At 42.5% G+C, this 23,471-nt stretch overlaps 1 protein-coding gene across 4 annotated transcripts in view; it reads right to left on the reverse strand.

Moving 5' to 3' along the window:
* The window catches only part of LOC145354005 (engulfment and cell motility protein 2), a 174,212-nt gene that overhangs the window by 149,906 nt on the left and 835 nt on the right, over window positions 1-23,471 (reverse strand). The window lies entirely within an intron of this gene.

Raw genomic sequence — 23,471 nt, forward strand, 5'->3', positions numbered from 1 at the left:
GCCTTCTGAAAATGAAGACAGACCACATCCACCGGCTCTCCGCTATTCACCGCCCTAGACACATCCTCATACAACTCCAGTAAATTCGTCAGACGCGACTTCCCCTTAATGAAACCGTGCTGCGTCTGCTCTATCAAGCAATTCCCCTCAAGATGCCTCGCTATTTCCTCCTTGATGACGGATTCTAACATTTTACCTACAACGGACGTTAAACTAACTGGCCTATAATTCCCCGCCTTTTGCCTGGCACCCTTCTTAAACAACGGCGTAACATTAGCCGCTTTCCAATCTTCTGGCACTTCCCCGGAATCCAGCGACGTCTGGAAAATAACCACCAAGGCATCCACTATCACCTCCGCCATTTCTTTCAGAACCCTCGGATGCATTCCATCCGGTCCTGGGGACTTGTCCACAATCAGCCCCCTCCAGTCCGTCGAGCACCAAAAGCTCTAGTTTATTTCTGGAGACCTCTTCGCTTCCTGCCACAATAGTTCAGACATTCCTGACAAGTGCCACTAAAATGTCACTTTAAAGGACAAAACCGTCAACGCCAGGTGAATATAGTCATTGGCTTACCTATTCGGATTTTGCCTTTCAAATTGCATTAAATAGAAAAAAGTTCCAATTTTTGTCAGATTCAGTTGTCATGAAACCAATCTAAGCTGGATAGCTGTCAATCGCCAGCCAAAGTGTTGGATGTACCTCAGTGATAACACTCTAATCTCAAAGCCAGAAAGTTGCAGATTTAAGTCCCTTGAAACAGTCTTCTTTGAGTTAGTTGATCAAACCAAAGCAACAGCAAGTTCCCTGTGTTTTTTAAAAAATTCATTCATAGGATGTGGAAGCTGCTGGCTGGGCCAGCATTTATTGCCATCCCTGGTTACCCTCCATCAGAGGCCTTTAAGAATCGACCACATTGTTGTGGAGAGAAGCAGACCCAAAGAGTTACTGGATACCTGTGGAACAAAGCTCCAAAACATAGAACACTACAGCACAAACAGGCCCTTCAGCCCACAAGTTGCGCCGATCATATCCATACCTACCAGGCCCATCTATAACTCTCAATCCCATGTACTCATCCAGAAGTCTCTTAAGAGACCCCAGCGAGTTCACCTCTACCACCACCGCCGGCAGCCGATTCCACTCACTAACCACCCTCAGTAAAAAAGCACAACATCACACAGTAACTACCTGGCAATACATAATACACACAACTCACACCAACCTGCATTTAAATAGTACCTCTATCATAGATAAACATCCCAGAGCACTTTGTGGGGGTGCAATTAGACAGCAATTGGTACAAACCCAGAGGAGATATTAGGACTGATAAGTTGGGTTTCTAGGAGAGTGTTAAAGGACGAAATAAAGATTCCATCTTGGCTGCATTTTTTTCTAACACCACAACATTACTTGATAAAAATCACTCAGCCACATGCCTTACTTGCAGTACTAAGTGACAGGACTGAGTTTCTATCACTAAAGTTTTTTTGCAAGGTACTGCATACCTGCCATAGTGAACTTGCTCATCAGACTCTGTAGTTTACATTGAGGGTTCTAGCATATGAAAGGCAACAGCCAGCTGAGCACAAGAACCTGGCACCGTAGGACTTCCCAAACATAAATACAAAGACATTCTGAATGCCAGTCTCAGTAGTGGAAAACGAACAACCTTAGATAGATCCAAATGGCAGGATCTCTGTCATCAAGCTGTCGCAACATTGGATGAGAACAGAGTCAGCCCCCTTGAGGGCAATAAGCATGCTGCAAAGCCAGTGCTTTCCCCCATTCCTCCAGCATTTCACATGTAACAGCTGGTGAACAACTGGTCTCCTTGCTGACCATTCATCTGACAATCCATCAATCGAAGGAGAGAAGTTTAGCAAGAAAGTTCCGGAGCCAAGAGTCTAGACTGCCACAGACAAACAGTTTATATTTATAAACATGTACAACCTAGAAACATGTTTCTTTCCTCCAAAAAGTATGCATTACGCACGAGTGGAGTGGACTGCTGCTGGTGATATTTACAGAGATGTAAATGTGCTTCATTCAATGTCATGTGTATCACTTGCCAGTTTATGCAGAGGAAGATTTCAGTAATCTGAGCAGCAGTGTGAGAAAATACTTCACTGAGCTAATCAAAGTTCTCCTTCAACATTGAAGAAGTCATGCCGCCATCAGCTTTAGAGTGCTTCCATGTACAGGTCTGATGGCCCAAATAGCCTAAAAACTATCTACAGTTGTAATGCTACAGCAGCATTCACAAGCTCCTCCAGTGTGTGCACACTCGTACACAAGAGTTTAAGTGAGCTTAGTAGGAGCAGTCCTCTCATCAAGACCTGTTGCCATTACCTTGGCAACCTGACAAACTCTTTTTCACTGAAATCACAGCCAGCTGAAGGAACAAAGCTTGCAGCAACAAATACCTGGCATTCCAGAGGATGTTGGCAAATAAGAGAGGTGAACCATCAACAAATTTGACGTGAAACCTTATCTTTGGATCTAGGAGATACATTATGTTCATCAGTCTCAAGTCAAATTAAAAACTACATTTTTGAGGAGGACAGGGTTAATAGCCGTTGTGATCTCTTCACATCCCCACTCCTCCGGCAATTCCACTCAGATTAGTAAATCAGACTAACATCAGACGAGGAGGCCAGCATGCCCTGGGATCAGCTGCTTCTCACCTGCCAGGAGTTGGCTGCAGCCACAGTCTATGTATGAAAATGATTCATTTTGCCTGTTTTTTTTCCCTAAAGCTCTCACATAAGTGTTATGATAAACATTTTAGCTGATCTTGGCAGCCAAACTACATCCATTCACCAATCCCACCAGCTCACGTGATCAGAGATTGAATGCACTAGTGGTTAATATTTAGTCAGTCAAGCACTGCCACAGTACAAGTAAAATAAGAAAATGCAAACAAAAAAACCAACTCAAATCTCAATGGGTTAGCCAACACTACCTGGTGAAAGATGGTCTCCTATCCTTACTGTCTATCAGACTGAATTAAGACTAGCCAATCTCACACTGACCCTTGAACTAGGCTCAATTTGAAAAATAAGATGACTGCCTTCTCTGTAGATCCAGTAGAATCCATCAGTGCAGAAGGAGGCCATTCGACTCATCAAGTCTGCACCGATCACAATCCCACCCAAGCCCTATTCCCACAACCACATGCATTACACTAGCTAGTTCCCCCGACACTAAGGGGCAATTTTAGCATGGCCAATCCACTTAATCCACACATCTCTGGACTGTGGGAGGACACTGGAGCAGATGGAGGAAACCCTCGCAGCAAATTCCACACAGACTCAAGCTGGTAATTGAACCCAGCTCTCTGGCACTGAGGCAGCAGTACTAACACTGTGCCACCATGCCGCCAGTAGAAAAGTCTCAGGGCATTGTCCTTCACCCTGACTGATCGCACGGAAATTGGCTATTACTGGTTATAAAAAAGTGATTTATTTAGGTAAATGATGAAGAAGTGATTAATGAGTTACGGGTTACAGATCTATGTCAAGGCCATGCTTGAAACAGCAAGGCTAATGGCAATTGCTGTACCAGATTGTGTGCGCTAATGAAAGATTGATTTTAATTGATTGCCTTCAACGTAAAGGATCAAGGTCCTCGGTGTAGGAGACCACCTAGGCTGAAATTCCCCCGAGACATAATGATGTTGAATTAGAATGGATGTGGTGCCAACTTTTGGTTTTAAAAAGCCTCAAGGCAGTGGGAGGATTAAAAAACTAAAGGATTTAACAGATTCAACCTTGAATTATGAGGTTATTGTAGATCATTAATGCAGACAGTTTTTCATTTAAAAAAGTCAAGCTCACCTCGATTAGTTTGTCACATCACCCTCCACCCCAGGTCCCCGATGTAATTGGGGGAGAACCCTCCATAGAGGGACCTCCACTGGGCACCTCCGCCACCCAAGGGCAACAAGGCCCGCCAAAGTGTACCCAGGCGACAGGCGAGGATGCAGTTGGTGGAATTTAAATTCAATCAATAAATTTGGAGTAATCTCAATAATGGTGACCATGATAACAACCATCGATTGTTGTAAAAATCCATCTGGTTCACTAATGTCCTTCAGGGAAGAAATGTGCTATCCTTACCTGGTCAGGTCTACAGGCAATCCCAGATCCAGATCAATTTGATTGACTCTTAACTGTCCTCTGAAATCGCCCTCAAGGTGGCACAGTGGTTAGCATTGCTGCCTGTCAGCGCTAGGCATCCTGTTTTAATTCCAGTTTGGGTGATTTTCCCCATGTCTACATGGATTTCCTCCGGGTGCTCTGGTTTCCTCAGACAGTCCGAAGATGTGCATATTAGGTTGACTGGACATTAAGGCACAATTTAGTGTGCCCAATGTGTAGATTACAGGGATTAGTGAGGTAAGTATCGGATTATGGGGATGGGCAAGATGCTCTGATGGATAGTAGGTGCAGACTTGATGGGCTGAATGGCTGAGTAGCAAATCACTCATTTCAAGGACAATTAAGAATGGATAATAAGTGGTGGCCTTGCCAGTGACACCCACACCCCATGCAAGAACCAAGCTATGTGATTGTGATGTGCTCTTCACTGTTCCCTACCCTGATATTTACCAATCTGAAGTAAAACTTATTTGGGACTGTTGTTCTCTTTGAAAATATGATGGCTTCTTACATCTAGCTTGAGGCTCCAGGAGGAAAAAAGGAAGTTAGCTGCTCTGTCAGCAACAAAGATAAAGACTCGGGAAAGCTGCATGTTTCTTTTCCAGAAACTCAGTTATTGACTTTACCAAATTTGGCTGCGACCCCTTCAGGGCATTGTGCTGAAAATACAATCACAGTCGATGATGATGTCCATCATGCCCATCTGTAACCTGTGGAACAAATGCTACATTATGGTCTTAGTAACATCCACTGAGTTTAATGGATGCTTTGTTGCCGAACATCCAGGAGGCTTTTTGAAAGTCTGAAAAGAAGTGGTGGAAAGACACCAATTGATTGTGTTAGAAAATGAGTCCATATAGAAAATAGTAAAGCTTCACAGCACTTTAACGATTAACTGTTCCACACCTGCTTTCAAGTTGACTGGATTAGTACAAAGATAAACTCCAAGTGAAGTTTCTATAACAGTGATCTTTCTCTCCCTCTTTCAAGGGCAATAATTAACCCTCCAGACTTCCCACTCCAAGCGGACTCTGAGCAACCTGAGGTAACAAGCAGATTAGACAAAAAAGAGAGAGTGGATGTTACTACTTAGATTTCCAGCCTTTGACAAGGTGCTGCACAGGTGGCTACTAAACAAGATAACAGCCATGGTGCCAGAGGCAAGGTATAGATAAGATTGGCTGACCGGCAGAAGGCAGAGTTCTGCAGAGGTCAGTGTTGAGACCACACTTTTCACTTTACATGTCAATGATCTAGGTGAAGGAACTGAGGGCATTGTCACTAAGTTTGCAGGTGATACAAAGATAGGTGGAGGGAAGGTAATTATTCAGGAAGCGGGGAAGCTGCAGAGAGATTTGGTCAAGTTAGGAGAGTGGGCAAAGTTGTTGCAGATGGAACATAATGCGGGAAAGTGTGAGATTATGCACTTTGGTAGGAAGAGTAGAAGTGTAGACTATTTTCTAAATGGGGAGAGAATTCAGAAATCAAAAGCACAAAAGAACTTGGGAGTACTAGTTCAGGATTCTCTTACATCTAGCTTGCAGATTGAGTTGATAGTTAGGAAGGCAATGTTAGCATTCATTTCAAGAGAACTAGAATACAAAAGCTGAGGCTTTATAAGGCTTGGTCAGACCACATTTGGAGTATTGAGAGCAATTTTGAGCCCTGTATGTAGGGAAGGATGTGTTGGCCCTGGAGTTTATTTATTTGTGTCACAAGTAGGCTTACATTAACACTGCAATGAGGTTACTGTGAAAATTCCCTAGTCGCACTTTCTGGTGCCCGTTCAGGTACACCGAGGGAGAATTTAGCAAGGCCAATGCACCTAACCAGCACATCTTTCAGAATGTGGGAGGAAGCCGGAGCACTCGGAGGAAACTCACACAGACACGGGGAGAACATGCAGGCGGCAGAGATAATGACCTAAGCTGGGAATTAAACTCGGATCCCTAGCACTGTGAGACAGTGTTAACCACTGTCCAGAAAAGGTTCACGAGAACGATCCCAGGAATGCAAAGTCTGATATATGAGGAGCATTTGGAGGACTCAGTTTGTACTTGGAGTTTAGAAGGATGAAGGGGGATTTCATTGAAACTTACAGAATACTGAAAGGCCTGGGTAGAGTGGACACAGCGAAGATGTAGGCAAGACTATGACCCAAGGGCACAGCCTCAAAATAAAGGGATGACCCTTTAGAACCGAGGTGAGGAGGAATTTCTTCAGCCAGAGGATGCTGAATGTATGGAATTCATTGCCACAGAAGACTCTGGAGGTCATTGAATATATTTAAGTCAGATATATAGGTTCTTGAATGGTAAGGGGATCAACGATTACAAGGAAAAGGTGGAGAATGGGATTGAAGAAAAAAAAACTTAATCAGCCATGCTTGATTGGTGGAGCAGATGTGATGGTCCAAGTGGCCTAATCCTGCTCCTACATCTTATGGCTCACCTGCACTAGACTTGAGTTGTTAAATCATGATTCTGCTTTAGATCAAACTTCATATTGCTGCCAACTCAAAGTTTTTATGGATTTTTTACTTCCTTTTCCAAGTACTCTGGGATGGTGGGATTGGCTTATGAGGAGAGTTTGAGGAAACTGGGGCATATTAATTTCAGTGTTCGTTTCAATTTGGAAATGATATTGACAGAACATTGTGGGGGATGGGATTAATGTCTCAACTCAAATCTAATGGCTGGCTGCCTCAAATCATTCAATTCAAAATTGTATTCAATGAAGTGATATGAAAACTGCAGTATATTCTGAGAAAATTACTACATGCCTAAGGCAGCATGAAAATGTTCCCTTTTTAGACAAATCCTGCGATCACAAGTCAACAATTGGAAACCACCCGAGCATTTGAGCCACATCTTGTTATACAAGTGTATCCAGAGTGAGTCGCAGTAACGCCTGCACTATTTTTATTTTAAAATCAGGGACGAGAAAAGTTATTTAACCATCAGAATTCTTGGACAGCATAAAAGGTGTACATTTACTGCCAACAATTTTCTTTTATGTAGCATCTTTAATGTAGTAAAGCATCCCAATTTTTTTTTTTAAATTCGTTCACAAGATGTGGACATCGCTGGCTGGGCAAGCATTTATTACCCATGCCTGAGGGCAAGTAAGAGTCAACCACATTGCTATGGGTCTGGAGTCACGTGAAGGCCAGATTAGGTAAGGATAGCAGATTTCCTTTCCTAAAGGACATTAGTGAACCAGATACGTTTTTACAACAATGGAACTAATCATGAAACCAGATTTCTATCGAATTTATATTTCACCATTTGCCATGGTGGGATTCAAACCAGAGCATTACCCTGGATCTCTGGATCACTAGTCCAGCAACAGTACTGCTGTCTATCAAACAAAATTTAACACCAAGCCACTCAAGGAATGACGATCAAAAGTTTGGTAAATGAGGTAATTCTAAGCAACATTTCAAAAGAGGAGGAAGTAGACAAGCAAAAGATTTAGGGACATGCAAGATATACAACACCTTTCTTTCTGTGGAACCCATCACCACTAAATGCCTCAAAAGTCAAAAGGTAGATGTGTACTGAAGCTCCTTTAATTCTCTTACACCAAGTTGTCAGTCCCAATCTCTGAGGAATTACCAATGCATTGTCTCGATATCCTGTATCAGGCCTCTCCAAGTCAGATCTGATAGCTTCTGCTAAATTCAGGTTTGGCTTTGTGCAGATGGCCTGAGGCTGCTAATAACTGAATGAACTGCCTGTGTTGAACTTTTACCCCCAGCATACAGAGAAGGCCTTTCATACTACTAATCTGGGCAGTAGTTGAACTCTAATTCCAGACATGAAATGCCACTGTACCAGCCACTGCATCCAGCTCAGTATGTCTTTTTGAAAATCACTTAGAATTTCAGGGGAGCAGCAGCTTAAACAAAGCTAAAAGCAGGATTATATTTTGATATTTATAAGGCATTTGAGAATTACTCATGCTCACCAAGATTAGAAATATCCTGGGGGAAACAAAAAATTACAGAGCAAAAGCAAGGACGGATCACGTACCAACAGAAAACATTTCTTAATGGCTCTTATCTGGGTTGCAGTCAGTTAATTTAGATTTGTTAATTCAAGATTTGTTACTGTCGTTTTTTGCAATTCTATCATTTTGTGTTTCTTTTTTATAAAAATAGTTTGTGGAGTGGGGGAACATTTATTTTAACATCAATTCACGTTTTAAATAGGACTTGGTACAAGTTGAAAAAAATCATCTTTTCTAAGAAAGTGTGCATTAAGTGCACAGTTTCATGGTCACAGTGATCTTGGTTACATTCTTTTGATGAATATTTATTCTCTGGAGCCCCTGATGATTTAGTAGATAAAGACATTGCCTAATTTAGTACTGACCCACAGGCGCAGAACATCCCAGGTTCTGTACTGAATTAACTGGTTCCAGCCAGTTGGAGCTTTGCAATTGGCCTCATTGCAATGTTTTCAGCTGGTCTGTTAGGTGATGGTTAAAGTGAAAGGGTAATTGTTCTCACATTTAGCTGCTATCCAATGCCTCCATTACCTGCTGCAAGAAGACCAGGGCACAGATACAAGCCCTTTACATTTGATTTGCCTGCTGACATTCAATGTCAGCGAAGAACAGTCACTGGAGAAAGGCCTGTGGCTCTGGCCAACACCTCCAAATTCTCCCCATTGTGTTTCTATGGTGACAGGCTGAACAAGTAGTCAGTTTCCAGACTACCATCGTCATCCTCTTTGGCTGGTCAGAGGTGTCACCGTATGCAATTTCAGTCCCCCAATCTAAAGAGGGAGATGCTACAGCTATCACACATTGTGGCTCAGACAGAAATCAGGGAGATCTTAGCCTTTCCCCTCTTGCTTTGTTGCACTAAATGTTATTGGGCACACAATGCCAATGAGCTGTTCCAGGAAATAACTTAGGTCACTTTTGAACAGCTCAAATAAATCACCCCACGATTTAACACCACGCACATTATCAGCCAGATCCAAAACCAGAAGTAAATCAAAGCTCAACGCTCTTGTATATTTTATTTCACAATTATAAAAATTGACATTGTTGTGAAATTAGTGTTTGTAAAATTAAAAGTTGTAAAATGCTGAGTTGTAAAATTGCACGGTCAATTTAAAAAAGGTAGTTTTCTGAACTTGGAGTTTTATTAAAAAAGGGAATTTGCAGGTGCATATCGAGTACATAGACTGAAACATTGCATCAAGAGGCTAGCCTGTAGCGTTGCCAAGACAACAGGCTGTTTTTGAAGTTTGCCCAATGAGTTTAAATGAGATTTGAATAACAGCAGCCTGTCAGATTTGAATTTGATGTTTTCTGGTTGTATTCAGAGTGACTAAAAATTCTACTTTGTGTTAATAAGTGGAGATTGTACTAATCTAAACAGCATTCCATTAGAATGGTGTTTCATTCAGTTAACCTGTTCACTGTTAGATAAATAAAGTGTTATTTGTTGATTTTACAGAGAGAATCTCAGGTAGCTATTTCGATTTAACCACAAAGTTGCTGAAGAGCAGATCATACTATTTCTCTCACACTTAACAAGATTATAAAGTGAGGTACTCAGTGGGTCTCAGTGAGTTTGTCCCCTTGCTGAGGACTATCTCCCCTTTATAACAATATCCTCAATGGTTAATCAGGAGATTTTTCTGCTTTACCCTGGATACAGTTACTATTAGTAAGCCTCCTGCTTCAGCTTTGTCTCAGTTGGGAGAACTTTCGACTCCAAGTCAGGGGGTGATGGATTCAAGTCCCATTCCAGTGACAAATAAGGCTGACACTTAGTGCAACGCGGCACTTTCACAGATGCAATATCAAATTTGAGATCCCACTTATATCTCACGTGGACATGTAAAAAAAAATCCTAAGGCATTATTTGAAGGGCTGGAGAGCCCTCCTGGTGTCCTGACCAATATTTATCCCATTCATAATAATTAAAATATGATTATCTGGTCTTTTATATGCTTAACGCTCACTTCATTAGAAAAGATTGTTTTCTTTTTCAACTTATACCAAATTCTAATTCTCATTGTCTTCAATTTGAAGTGCAGCCATCAATATATTCTTGGTTATAATACACTTTAGGATGTCAAGCTTATGAAAGACGCCACTTAAGTGCACTTCTTTTTCTTGCACATGACTACAAACAAACTCATCCAACTTTCCCAGTTGAGAGAGGAAGGTCAGGTGCTTACTTTATAGACAGGCACTTCAGCAACTTCCCCCTCAATGGCTAGCACCGCTGCCTCAGTGCCAGGGACCCAGGACCCAGCCTTAGGTGTCTGTGTGAAGTTTGCACATTATTCCATGTACTTACTTTCTTCATGGTAGGCTCATGAAGAAAGTAAGGAGGTGTGGGATAGAAGGAAATTTGGCTGATTGGATAAATAACTGGCTGTCTCATAGAAGACAGAGGATGGTGGTGGAGGGAAAATTTTCAGACTGGAAGCCAGTGGTGTACCAGCAGTGTACCACAGGGATCAGTGCTGGGTCCTCTGCTATTTGTGATTTTTGATGACCTGGGAGAGGGCTGAAGGGTGGGTTAGTAAATTTGCTGATGACACCAAGATTGGTGGAGTAGTGGATGAGGTGGAGGGCTCTTGTAGACTGCAAAGAGACATTGATACGATGCAGAGCTGGGTTGAAAAGTGGCACATGGAATTTAGCCCTGATAAGTGTGAGGTGATTCATTTTGGGAGGACAAACTTGAATGCAGATTACAGAATCAACGGCAGCGTTCTGAGGAATGTGGAGGAACAGAGAGATCTTGGGGTTCATATCTACAGATCTCTGAAGGTTGCCACTCAAGTGGATAGAGCCGTGAAGGCTTATAATGTGTTAGCGTTTATTAACAGGGGATTTGAGTTGAGGGGTTATGCTGCAACTGTACAAGACCTTAGTGAGACCACATTTGGAATAGTTTGTGCAGTTCTGGTCACCTCACTATAAGAAGGATGTGGAAGCATTGGAGAGAGCGCAGAGGAGATTTACCAGGATGCTGCCTGGTTTGGAGGTTACGTTTTATGAGGAAAGGATGAGGGAGCTGGGGCTTTTCTCTTTAGAATGGAGGATGACAGGCGACTTAATAGAGATGATGATGATGATGATGATTAGATACAGTGGACGCGCAGAACTATTTGCTCAGATGCACTGCCTGCTGTGATAGTGGAGTCAGACACTTTAGGAACTTTCAAGCGGTTATTGGATAGGCACATGGAGCACACCAGAATGATAGGGAGTGGGATAGCTTGATCTTGGGTTTGGACATAGCTCGACACAACATCAGGGGCCAAAGGGCCTGTACTGTGCTGTACTGTACTGTTTTGTGTTCTACATTTCCGTGGGTTTCCTCTGGGTGCTCCAATTTCCTCCCACAGTCTAAAGATGTGCAGGTTAGGTGGGTTGGTCATCTTGAATTGCCACCTTGGTGTCCCAAGATGTGTAGTTGGGGGAATTAGCAAGGTAAATACATAAGGTTGCGGGGGAAATCAGGCCTGAATAAGATGCTCTGTCGGAGAGTTGGTGCAGACTTGATGGGCCAAAAAGCCTCCTTCTGCACAGTAGAGATTCTGTGTATTTGCAATACATGCGGAGCATGGTGGCAGTGGTTAGCACTTCTGCCTCTCAGCTCCAGGGACAATTCCTGGCTTGGGTCACTGTCCATGTGGAGTTTGCATATTCTCCCCAAGTCTGCATGGGTTTCCTCCAGGTGTTCTGGTTTCCCCCCATAGTCTAAAAGATGTGCTGGTTAGGTGCATTTATCAGAACACGCACTGGAATGTGGTAACTAGGGGAATTTCACAGTAACCTCATTGCAGTGTTAATGTAAGCCTTACTTGTGACTAATAAATAAACTTTAACATTTGTGCTGGGACCCAGCAAACCGCTCCTGCAAGTCTCAAACACCATTTCGTAGAAAGGTGGGGTTGGGCGCAAACAGAAGGAATTCCTTTTTGCTTAAACTTTCCAAATTTCTTCTCAACCTGTCAAAATAAAACAACTGAAACTCCCAAGGGATCTTTGCCGCTATAGGTGGAAATGGTCCAGAGACCTTGAGTCGTCTATACGTTAAGGAATGCAGTGAAACCGAAAATGGCCATTAGGTGCTCCACCTTGAGGAGTACATACATTAAAGAATGCAGTGAAACTGAAAATGGCCGCAGTTATCACCTTCCAATTGCTGGATTGGATATGGATATATTCAGACTCCATTAGCCACAAGACACAGGCTCCAGAGGAATCTGGCATAGATATCAGAGCTAGGCTATTGAGCTCACCATTCAAACCAGAGTGATGGTCTGTCCCTCAAAACACCCTTTCCCTGTCTTATGATCTCAGTATTAAAAGCTTCAATTGACTAATCACACAATATTTGCAGAAAGATAGTTCCACATTTCTACTACTTATGAATGAGGAAATGCTTCTTGAATTCATTCCTTTATGGGCCTGGCTCTGATTTTAAAAATGATGCCCTAGACAGGGAAAGGGCGTTTTGAGGGACAGACCATCATCACAAACAGCTCAATCAGATCATCACTTAATCTTCTACATTCAAGGGAATACAAGCTAATGTTATTTAATGTGAATGCGCAATGCAATGTAATTAATAGCTAGTGTGAAGGTAAAGAATGCATACAATATGTAAACATATCACATTTGCTAATCACGCCAATGAGATCTAGCAACAGTTCACCAACTTCCCCTTTCTTCTTTGCTCTCCATGCCAGAATCCTAAACAAAAAGAAAACGTGCAATTCTGATCGGACTCGTAGATTAGGAATCTTGTTATCTCATGGAATACACTTCTCTTTTCCTTCAGATCTTTTGGAACTGCAAGTTATCAAAGACCAAGCTAACTAGCATTATTCTAGTGCTGAGTTTTCTAAATTTACTACAATAGGTTTAAATGTGCTGAACTGTAAAATTCCCAGCAACATCAGCACAATTCTGAGAAAATCTCACATTCCAATTCTCCCTGAATCAGCATGTTGCTATTTGCATAATCTCCCTAGCCCATTTTCATTTGCAATATTGGAACTAAGGTCATCCACACCGAAATACATTTCATTCCCTTCCCCATTTAAATGTTGCACAATATTGGAACATAGTTTGTAGAAAACAAAACTGGATGAGGCCACCGTGGATTCTTTACATGAGGAATGCCACCTGAAAGATACAAATAACTCACTAGCTGCCACTGGAAAAAGACATGGAGGAGCAATAGGGTTAAGCTGTTGATTGAGGCTGGGTTTTCACCCCTTTTACTGATGCCTGGCTTCCAAGTAAAGAAGTGCTACAGTGGACAACACCAACGACTCCTAGCATTTACAAATCATTTTGAATGTGGAAAATGCAGCCAAGGGGCTTCAGTTATTTTGTATGTCAAAAGTCTCCCCATAGAATATGGTGGCCTTATTTGAAGAGTGGCTGCATTAGTAAGGTCTCAGAATAATTCTCTGGTTCCCACTTAGTTGACTAGCTCTAAGTAATCCATTTTCTTTTAGCCTATGTTCACACACACACACACACACACACACACACACACACACACACACACACACACACACACACACACACACACACACACACACACACACACACACACACAATCACCACCACCAGGAGGTTCCCCTCAAAGTCACTCACCATCCTAACTTGGGGAATATAATTGGTTGTTCCTTCACTGTTGCTGGGTCAAAATGCTGGGAATTCCTCCTTAACAGCACTGTGGGTGTACCAACACCTCAAGCACTGCAGCAACTCAAGAAGACAGCACACAACCACCTTCTGAAGGACAACTAGGGATTGGCAATAAATGCTGGCCTAACCAGCAGTGCCCACATTCTGTAAATTTTAGAAAAGACACACTGTTCTTCCCTTTGGGGAATAGCAGGGAAGGATTCGTGAGCTGATTATCAGTCTGTTGAGCTGTGTTATGAATATTCCTGCTGTAGCCACAAGTCCTTGTGCTGGACTTTTTTAAAGTTCATTTGTGGGACATGGGCGTCACTGGCTGACCAACATTTATTGCTCATCCCTAGTTGCCCTTGAGACGGCCTTCTTGAATCACTGCAGTCCATATGGCATTGTGGGTCAATCCACAATACAAGGGAGGGAATTCCATGATTTTGACGCAGCAACTGTGAAGGAACAGCAATATTTCCAAGTCAGGATGATGAGTGGCTTGAAGGGAAAACTAGCAGGTGGTGGTGTTCCCATTTATCTGCTGCTCTTGCCCTTCTAGATGAAAGCAGTTGTGGATTTGGAAGACGCTGTCTAAGGATCTTTGGCTAATTACTGCAGTGTATCTTGTAGCACTACTGCTATTGAATGCTGGTGGTGGAGAGATTGAATGTTTGTAGATGTGATGCCAATCAAGTGGGCTGCTTTGTCCTGGATGGTGTCAATCTTGAGTGTTTTTGTAACTGCACCCATCCAGGCAAGTGGGGAGTATTCCATGGCACTCCTGACGTGCCTGATAGCTGGTGGATAGGCTTTGGGAAGTCAGGAGGCGAGTTACTCACCACAGTATTCCTAGCCTCCGTGCTTATGTAGTGAGTCCAGTTGAGTTTCTGGTCGATGGTAACCCCAAGGATGTTGACAGCGGGGGAGTCAGTGATGATAACACCATTGAATGTCAAGGGGCGGTGGTTAGAGTGTCTCTTATTGGTAATGGTCATTGCCTGGCATTTGTGTGGCAATATTACTTGCCACTTGTCAGCCCATGTCTGGATATTGTCCAAATCTTGTTGCATTTGAACATGTACTGTTCAAGGGTAGGAGTCTTAGCTGTGTTGAAGAGCAGAAGAACCTTGAGGTCCGGATCCATAGGACTCTTAAATCAGCCTCGCAGTTGGAGGATGTGGTCAAGAAGGTGTATGGTGTTCTGGCCTTCATTAATCAAGGGATTGAGTTTAGGAGTCAGGAAGTAATGCTGCAACTTTATAAGACCCTTGTCAGACCCCACTTGGGAGTACTGTGTGCAGTTCTGGTTGCCTCACTACAGGAAGGATGTGGAAGCTGTTGAGAGGGTGCAGAGGAGATTTACAAGGATGTTGCCTGGATTGGGAGGCATGCCTTATGAAGATAGGTTGAGGGAGCTAGGGCTCTTCTCCCTGGAGAGTTGAAGGTTGAGAGGCGACCTGATAGAGGTTTATAAGATGTTGAGAGGAATAGATAGGGTGGATTCTCGGAGGTTATTTCCCAGGGCTGAAATGGTCACTTCGAGGGGACACAGGTTTAAGGTGCTGGGAAGCAAGTACAGAGGAGATGTTAGGGGTAAGTTTTTCACTCGGAGGGTGGTGAGTGAGTGGAATCGGCTGCCGTCGGTGGTGGTAGAGGCGAACTCGCTGGGGTCTTTAAAAAGACTTCTGGATGAGTATATGGGATCTAATGGGATTCGGAGTTACAGTAAATCTCCACTGCACCCTCTCAACAGCTTCCAGGAAGAAAAGAAAGGTGTATAAAAGGTTTAAAGAACTGAGAGATGTTAAGGATCTAGAGGAGTATAAGGCTTGTAGAAAGGAGCTTAAAAGGAAATTAGGAAAGCCAGAAGGGGACATGAGAAGGTCTCGGCAGGTAAAATTAAGGAGAATCCCAAGGCGTTCTACAAATATGTGAAGAGTAAAAGGATGAGATGTGAAGGGATAGGACCTGTAAAAGGTGAAGGGGGAAAAGTCTGTGTGGAACCAGAAGAAATGGCAGAGGTGCTTAATGAGTACTTTGCCTCGGTATTCACGGTGGAAAGTGATCTGGGAGGTTTGCGGCAGACTGAAAAGATTGAGTATGTGGATATTAAGAAAGAGGATGTGTTGGAACTTTTAAATTCTATCAAGATAGATAAGTTGCCGGGACCAGATGGGACGTATCCCAGGTTACTGTGGGAGGTGAGGGAAGTGATTGCAGAGCCCCTGGCAATGATCTCTGCGTCGTCAATGGAGACGGGAGAGGTTCCGGAGGATTGCAGATGTGGTTCCTATTTTCAAGAAAGGGAACAGGATAGCCTGGGAAATTACCGACCAGTGAGTTTGACCTCAGTGGTTGGTAAGTTGATGGAGAGGATTCTGAGGGACAAGATTTATGAGCATTTAGAGAAGTTTAGAATGATCAGGAACAGTCAGCATGGCTTTGTCAAGGGCAGGTCATGCCTTACAAGCCTAGTTGAGTTCTTTGAAAATGTGACTGAACACATTGACGAAGGAAGAGCGGTGGACGTGGTTTACATGGACATCAGCAAGGCATTTGACAAGGTCCCCCATGCAAGACTTCTTGAGAAGGTGAGAGGGCATGGGATCCAAGGTGATTTGGCCTTGTGGATCCAGAACTGGCTTGCCCATAGAAGGCAGAGTGTGGTTGTGGATGGGTCTTTCCCTGCATGGAGTTCGGTCACCAGTGAAGTGCCCCAGGGATCCGTTCTAGGACCCTTGCTGTTTGTCATTTTCATAAATGACCTGGATGAGGAAGTGGAGAGATGGGTTAGTAAGTTCGCCGACGATACGAAGATTGGTGGTGTTGTGGATAGTCTGGAGGGATGTCAGAAGTTGCAGCGTGACATAGATAGGATGCAAGACTGGGCAGAGAAGTGGCAGATGGACTTCAACGCGGATAAATGTGTAGTGGTCCATTTTGGCAGGACCAACAGAATGCAGGAGTACAATATCAAGGGTTGGCATCTTAGCTGGGTTGAACAGCAGAAGGATCTTGGGGTCAGGGTCCATAGGATTTTTAAATTGGCCTCGCAGGTGGAGGATGTGGTCAAGGCGGCGTATGGTGCACTGGCCTTCATTAATCGAGGGATTGAGTTTAGGAGTCGGGAGTAATGCTGCAAATTTATAAGACCCTTGTCAGACCCCACTGTGCATGGTTCTGGTCACCTCACTACAGGAAGGATGTGGAAGCTATTGAGATTTACAAGGATGTTGCCTGGATTGGGAGGCATGCCTTATGAAGATAGGTTGAGGGAGTTAGGTCTCCTCTCCCTGGAGAGACGAAGGTTGAGAGGCGACCTGATAGAGGTTTATAAAATGTTGAGGGGAATAGATAGGGTGGATTCTTGGAGGCTATTTCCAAGGCCTGAAATGGTCGCTACGAGAGGACACAGGTTTAAGGTGCTGGGAAGCAAGTCCAGAGGAGACGTTAAGGGAAAGTTTTTCACTCAGAGGGTGGTGAGTAAGTGGAATCATCTGCTGTCAGTGGTGGTAGAGGTGAACTCGCTGGGGTCTTTTAAAAGACTTCTGGATGAGTATATGGGATCTAGTGGCATTGGGAGTTACAGATAGTTCTATGGCTTAGTAGGTATAGATGTGACTGGCGCATCTATGTTTATGCTGTAGTGTTCTATGTTCTACGTACTGCTTCATTCATGACTGGAATTGGAAGGACTGCAGAGCTTAGATCTGATCCATTGGTTGTGGGATTGCTTAGTTCTGTCTATCACTTGCTGTTTGTGCCATTTGGCATGCAAATAGTCCTCTTTGGTAGCTTCACCAGATTGACACCTCATTTTTAGGTATGACTGGTGCTGCTCCTGGCATGCCCTCCTGCACTCTCCATTGAACCAGGGTTGATCCCTTGGTTTGATGGTAATGGTTGAGTGAGGGATATGCAGGAACATGAGGTTGCAGATTGTGCTGGAGATTGAACCTGGAACTTTTGGTCCAGACCTAGGGGTACTACATTGTGCCACAAAACCTCCTCCCAAAGGGCTTCAAAAGGAGCACTGGCCAGAACTGACAGTGAGTCAAAGAAGCAGCTTGATGCTTTACTTGTTGAGGCACCAAATGCAAATCCAACCCAGGATGATACTTCTGATGCTTTCTGTTAGCTATATGTCTGATATTTGAAACAAATCCAGACAAACGCCACCCAGCAAGTCCACAATAGAAAATTGTTCTCAAATGGATGATTAAAGTCAAGGTTCCTTCACCAGTTCTGGAGAAGGAAGCACATCCCAAGAATGGTGGCGCTGCTAACTGGCCTCTTCCATATTCCCAGCATTTTGCATATTTATTTCAATTTCTCAAAACTCAATTAAATTAGCAATTCCACAGACTCTCAGACAGTGCAAGCTTTGAGCGTAGAAAGAGTCCAGAACTAGGGGGTCATAATTTGAGGATGAGAGTGCCTTTTAGAACTTTGGTGAGAAGTTTCTTTACCCAGAAGGTGGTGAATAAGTAGTTGAGGCTAAAACCTTGTCTGATTTCAAGAAAAAATTAAATATAGCTCTTGGGGCTAAAGGGATCAAGGAATATGGGAGTGAGGGGGCGATCAGGATATTGAATTTGATGATCAGCCATGATCAAAATGAAAGCCAGAGCAGGCCTGAAGTGCCGAATGGTCTACTCCTGCTCCTAGTTTCTATGTTTCTTCTAAAACAGTGTAATTGGATCTTTGTACATTCAACCAAGGGCAGGCAAGGTCTTAGTTTGACGTCTTATCTGAAAGGCAGCACCTCTGACAGTGAAGTACTCCCTCAGTGCTACACTGGGGCCTAGAATTCGAGCTCGATTCTTTGCACTCGGTCTTGAATACACTATCCTTTGCCTCAAGAGGTTTCCTCAGAGTCAAGGCTACTCTAAAGATACAGTGACCTGTGCTTCAGCCACTCCCTGCAGCAATATGTTCGATATGTCAGTAACCGTCACAATAAAGGACTGACAACTTTAAAATGACCATCAACAAACTTCATAACATCTCTGTAGCACGATTTCAAAAAAGATCAGGGGATCTCTTCTTAGCGTTCAGAACAATACTTACCTTTTTATTATCATCACAACTGTTATCTGGTCACTGTCACACTGCTGTTAGTACAGGCTCACTGTGCACAACTGGTTGTAACATTTCCTCCATTGATTACACTTCAGAATGTACTTCATTGGCTGTAAACATCCTTGGTGGTTGTGAAAAGAGCTTTGCAAATATCAAGTCTTTCTTTACCTCCTTTTTTTTCTATACTTTTATTTTTCATTGTCATTTTTCCTGTTTAATGTCACTCAGGCTCTCTTGTTGGGTCTTTCCCTCCCCTTCTTTTTTGCTTTGCTCTGTATTTGCGTGAAAACGATTAAATCTTGAACACTGTCCAGCTGACGAAAAGACATTGCCCTGAAGCTTTTAACATTGCCTCTTTCTACACACATTCTATGCGACCTGCTGAGTGTTTTTTCTGGGACATTGGCTATATTTAACTCCAGATTTTTAGCTTCCAAAGTAATTTACTTATCGTGCTTAAGCTGACCTTTCTCTACACCCTAGCTATGACTGTAACATACATTCTGTACCCTTTCCTTTGTACAGTATGTTTTGTCAATATAGCCTGCAAGAAATAATACTTTTCACTGTACACTAATGTGACAATAATAAATTAAATCATAATTCACTTTTGTTTAAAGATTGAAATAAAATGCCAAAACACCTTTAACAAAAAAAAGCCAGGAAATATTAGACAAAAATAAGACAATAAGAGAATGGGGAGAAAGAACAAGAAATGGCATTGGAAGTATATACCTGAAATTGTATCTTATGAAAATAAGAACTAAGAGTCTGAGAAACCATTAGCTGCTCAAGCCTTTCAATATCATGACTGATCTGATCCTGGCCTCATCTCCACTTTCCTGCTCGTTCCCCAAAAGTTAAAAGAACTGTCTATCCCAGCCTTAAATATACCCAACGACTCAGTCTCAACAGCTCACTGGGGTAGAGAATTCAAAAGATTTACAACCCTCAGAGAGGAAACGCCTCCTCATCTCCGGATTTAATGAGTGGGCATTGATTCTGAAGCCATATTCCCTGGTTTTAGTAATGAACTAATTAAGGCAATGTTTCAGTAGCTACATTACAATAATAAAAGTCTGCTTCAGTGGTGTGTGGGAACTGAAAAATGTTCCTAAAAAATAACAGCTGTCCAGGGAACCTGGAGTTTCACTGCATTTGCTAGTAGGTGTAAGAGCTGGAAAGAAAATGGGAAAGTGGCCAATTATATAAATTCCCTGCATGTGTTTTATACACAAGGCAAGCCACCATGTTAACGTCAAAAAAAAACCCTGCAGTACAAGCACACATGAAACAGTGTGCAAAAATTACCATTTTGTGGTAATTTTTCCACACTCTGGCAAGTGTGGAATACAAGCCCTTGAGCCCAGGGTCTTTGCAATATGGAGGTGGAAGGGTGGACAGAGATAGAAATTAGAGAGGGCAATTGTTTCTTGCCTCCTAATTACCCATAAAAAAAAGAGTAGGATTGGCAGGGATCCCAAGCAGATTGGGTGCCTGTCACTCATCTACAGTTCGCACACATGGTCCTGGGGAATCTAGGAAGAGAAAAGAGGCATTCATACCCTCACAATGTCTAGGACAAACAATAATGTAAAAGTTCTGGCTGGAGATTCAAATGACATCAGCCAAGAAAACTGCCAAATCAAATGGCACGCAACTCCCTTGAAATCCTATTAACATTTTTACAATGAATTCCAGATAGATGTCTCCATCCAAATAAGGAACTCCAAAGGAGCATTCACTCCCGGTATAAAGAATTCCTGATTTCAACAGAACACAGTGTAAGGACTTTAATGGTGCTGCGATTGCTGGGAGGACTAGCCAACACAGCAGTTCCTGTGAATCGACGCATCCTGTGTTTGAGTTTCACAAATAGAAATGGTCTCAACAGGCTTTTTGTTGAGAGCAGAGAGAGAGAGAGAAAGAGAAAGAGAAAGAAAGAGAGAGAGAGAGAGAGATTCTGAAAGATAATCCAACAGTTGTTGAAATAGAATAGCAACCATAAACAGCACAAATGACCAAGGTTCCTGCTCATCACAATCTAATAATCCACAAAGAAAATAATTACATTCATATAGCACCTTTCACAATCTCAGGACATATAGAAATGTTTTTCAGCCAATTAACGTTTGCAATTAGTTTACTGTTGCAAGAAATACAACAGCCAATTCTGCGCAAAGCAAGCCCCCACAAATAGGACTGTGACTATGACCAGATAATCTGTATTAGTGATGTTGGCTGAAGGATTGATCAAAAGCACCAAATATTTTCTCAGCATGTTTCACAATCATCCGGGCTGGCAGGTGGAACTTCAGTTTAACGGCTGAGATAAAGCACTTTTGACCGTGCAGCACTCCTTCACTATTTTGTTAGACTGTGTTCAGGTTGCTGCAGTCAGAATTGAACCAAAAACTACCTGACTCAGAAGGCAGGTGTACTACACACCAAGCACTGCTGATGCCTATGCTGGAGGTGCAAGTTGGGGGACATGAGGCAAGCTGAGATGCAGTCCCTTCAGCCACAGACATTATTGGGAAGGCACACAAATAAATAATGGTCACATAGGCTAGATACTCATGGACAACAAGGAAGTCAAAACCTCCAGAAGAGGAGGGAGAATAGTTAATGAAAAATAAAGAAAATTCTATTCTGAGTAGCTGAGTTTAGCCAACCAGACTCAAACACAGCAACAGCTGGAGAGTTATGACTTGCTTCCTGTGTGCCTCTGGGGTGCCAGAGGCCTAGAATTAACAAGGATTCATGCTTATGATCACCAGAAAATGACAACTTTAAGGCCTCTGTACATGTATGTCGATTAAAGAGATGCCTCAGAATTTGTCTTTGCTCTAACTCCCTATATAGGCAAGCAGCATGTTAACACTCAGTGCTTTGCATCACATGTTAACAGTGGGCACTTGGTTGAAAGGATGGAAAGTTGCCATCACCTGCTTAGTAACTGGAAAGGAAAGTCATCAAATGCAGGAATTACATCCTAATTACCAACACAGGGACAGGAGAATATTACTTTAGCCACTTATGCCTGTTGCACCATTTGGTCCTTGTTCTAAATTTTTTTTTTGAAGGAAATAATGTGGGAAAATCTCAGCAGGTCTGATAACATTTGTGGAGAGAGAATGAAGCTAATATTTTGACACTGGATTAGCTCTGTTCTCTTTCCAGAGAAGCTGTAAGACCTGCTGAGATTTTCCAGCATTTTCTACTTTTGTTTCAGATTCCAGATCTGCAGTAATTTGCTTTGATCCAAGATTTCCATATCAGATGATCAAGGTGGAGGAGCACAACGTCTCAAACAATTTTTAGTTTTAAAAAATTGCATGGACACACCACAGATTATACAAATTCCAAACTCCAGCTCTAAATCTTCAAAGCTTGCAGTTTTCTCCTGTGTTTCCCACTCAACAATTCATTTCTTTCTCCCAAATCCATCCACATTTTAAGTACTGACCCAAAATCTAAGATTGTACAGCACCTCTTGCATTCTTTCTTGAACAGAAGACGAAGAAAAAAATGTGCTCTTTTATCAATGTTTCTTTCTACTGCCAACATTTTTTTCCTCTCTTGGTCATCATGTTTCGGTCTCTCCTTTTGTAAATCAATACTACTAGTCTGTACTATTCTGAATGAACAACCTTGTTCCTCCCAAGCTGCAGATACATCTGCCTAAACAGAGTATTCCTGATTCCACACCACGCTGAGACTAATTACCTCATTCTCTTACTTCACACTTTTCCACCACCTGAAAAAAGTTTGGGCTATTCATCTCCCTCAGTCTTCCTTTCTCAGTTGAGCTTTAAAAGACTAACTCAATATTATCTAATCATTACTTCCTAATTTATTTCAATTTCTCATTCACTCTTTTCGTCTTGGTATCAACCTGCACTAAAAAGGATTTGAGGCCCATCAACTAATTTTATTTTTCAAAAATTCTACTCTTCTCATTGTGCATCAGTTTTTTTCCTACAACAGATTCCTCTGTCCACATTTACAATGGAAAAAACCTATGTAAACTTATTGTTCTGTAATTACACCCTTCCACTATGGGAGGCACTACAGCATCACTGACAGCCTACCTTGAAAAATGCAAGCATGGGAATTTACATAAGCAACCCAGAAATAAAGAGATTGTATGGCTTTAAAAAGAGGATTGAATTACATCTGTACAAATTATCCTTGACTATCTAACCTGACCTCATCTGAAGATTACAACTGATCTTCATTCCCAAGTGCAACATCATGGCAGATCAACTGATAATACTTAAGTGATTGAAGGAGAACAGGGGAAGTCAGAAAATTCCCTGACTGTTTCTGTGAATGGTTCCAGAGCACTGGTGCATCATAGGCCCACCTTCCTGCTCTCCCAGTGAATATTCCAAGGAATCCCACACCCTTTCAAAGGAGCTAGACCACTCTGAAGGGGGTGTGTTCAAATTACATATGAAACTCCATCTCCATGCAGAAATTTTCAAAATGGTGGCATGGCTCATCTAACATAGAAAGGAAAAATCTCTG

This window comes from Carcharhinus amblyrhynchos, chromosome 16 (genome assembly GCF_965287045.1).
Source record: "Carcharhinus amblyrhynchos chromosome 16, sCarAmb.v2.hapA, whole genome shotgun sequence".
Taxonomy (NCBI): domain Eukaryota; kingdom Metazoa; phylum Chordata; class Chondrichthyes; order Carcharhiniformes; family Carcharhinidae; genus Carcharhinus; species Carcharhinus amblyrhynchos.